Source organism: Triticum urartu, chromosome 4 (assembly GCF_003073215.2).
Source record: "Triticum urartu cultivar G1812 chromosome 4, Tu2.1, whole genome shotgun sequence".
NCBI classification, from domain to species: domain Eukaryota; kingdom Viridiplantae; phylum Streptophyta; class Magnoliopsida; order Poales; family Poaceae; genus Triticum; species Triticum urartu.
Window position 1 is genome coordinate 144001392 of NC_053025.1, and position 2338 is coordinate 144003729.

Sequence of the window (2338 nt, forward strand, 5' to 3'; positions counted from 1 at the left end):
CGAATGTGCTGGTTTAACTCCTGGATGAAAGCGGCAATAGACCAATCATTCCTGGTGCTGATCATCTCCCATTGCTCATCTCGGCACCCACAAATTTGGTAGATAGTATCCTTGAGATCCTTGTGGTAAACTTCTCCAATGCGTCCCATGGTGATGTGGGCTGCCATGCTCTTGCCTAGACTCGAGGTTGGTGCATCAAAGGAAAACTCTATGGGCTCAGTGACTGGCGCGAACATCCTTCCTGGAACTTGAACTCGAATCATCCAGCACTCCTCTTCTGGTAAAGTGGCATTGTAGGTCCCGGTGAAGCTTGGTATTCTGATGTTCAGGTATCTAGTAACTTCCTTCAAGTGTCGTCCAAAAGGCGTATCTTCATCCGGTTGAGTGAACTTGTTCCTTGCATCCGCCATCCTAAAGAGTAGAAAAGGGAGAGGAGTCAGAAATGAGAAGAGAGTAGTGATCTAGGATTTTAGCTTAGTGGTCGTGTCCTACAGTCACCGTGTGCTTTGATACCATCTTGTAGCGACCAGACCTCAAACAGTCTGCTCTCTGTGCATCAGTGTCATCCCTGGTTCGGTAATGCTGACATGCACAGTACTTGAGGATTTATAACAGAGTAGCAATCACACACTTATTACATCGAATGTCTCAAAAGAGAACTTATTACAATAAATATGGCTTAAGGCCATCTAAAACGATAACAGCGGAAGGCTTGGAAGATAAAGTGAGTCCATCAACTCCAACAGCATCACTGAGTGAAAGACAACGACCTATGGCTCCTTACTTGTCGTCTGAAAAGTCTGCAACATGAACATTGCAGCCCGAAACGGGTCAACACATGGAATATGCTGGCAAGGTAACACAAGAGTAATGAATAGAATAAATGCTATCACTACATGCATATTTGGCTGGTGGAGGCTGTATGGTTAATATGTTTTTGCGAAAAGCCAATTTTTCCCTACAACAAAGGAATACATTTTATTTAACTATCATGGTGGTTGTTAAACATTGAGAAGGTTCCTCCAACTCAATCCCAATTAAGCATCATCATTGAACCCAATCAAGTTATATTAAGAGTGATGAGATCAACATGATAATCCAAGAACCAGATACTCAAGATGTCCATAACTGGGGACACGGCTAACCATGATTAGTTTATACACTCTTCAGAGGTTTGCGCACTTTTCCCCACAAGACTCGAATACATACATGGTCGGAGATTCGAGACACAGTCTTTCTGAAGCATTAACTCTCTACTCTGGATAGACAGTACCACCTACAACCCACTACATCTCCTAGTCTACCTCTTTGAGAGCTTCATGCAACTTACTCAACTATGGCAGAGCCCATAATGGCTTGTGGCTGCACACGGAAGTTTCTAGCATGAATAATCTTATGATCCCTTTGAGCCTGGGTGGCGAGCCGTAGGATGATCACACAGTTCCTCCGGGATATCCTAGGACAACACTGGATTCTCCAAGTGCCCACAAGCAATCCACCCATATGTGTATTTAAGTTGCCACCTTAAGTTGAACCATTAATTAATAACTCACATCTATCATGAATACACTCAAACCCAATCCACGTCTACGAGCATAGCATAGCAATATAAGCAACGTAGAAGTAACTCCCATAGGTTTGAAAATAAACAAGTGAATAGGTACTACCTCATCTACTTCCCAAAACCCACAATTTAATCAGATCCTAACCATGCAATTGTTTGAGGATTGATCTAATGCAATAAAACTGGGTAGTAAAAGGGTATGATCAAAGTGTTACTTGTCTTGCTGATGATCCGTGAAACCTAGAGACTCGTAGTAGCACGCTTCACACTCCGGGTACTCTATCGCAAACAAACAAGTATACAATAAGCACACAACTAGATGCACAGGCAAAACTCAAATACGAAATCTAACCAGAAAGTTCAACTTAAGAACTCCGGTTTGCAAAAAGAATCAAACCAAACGAAGCAACGAAACTCAAACTGCGAAAGAAACAAGATTCGTTTACTAATATGGACTTAAGTCAAATTTTACGGTAGCAAAATCTTGTTCAAGTTGGTTAAACAGAAAGAGGGCTTCGAAACGAAGATCTAGGCGCTTGAATCGCTTGATTCCGATAAACGAGCGAAAAGTTATACTAGAACGAAGATTAGGACAGGAATCGCGATCGAAAATAATCGCGGAAAAACCCTGGAAAAAGAAAACTGGCGAACAGGCTAACGAACGAACGTTCGTTGTCTGTGGCTAACGGGTGAAAACCGTTCGTTAAACGAACGTACGAATGGACGTTCGCTAAATAAATAAACTGGAAAAAATAAAACCGATCTAAATCTAGG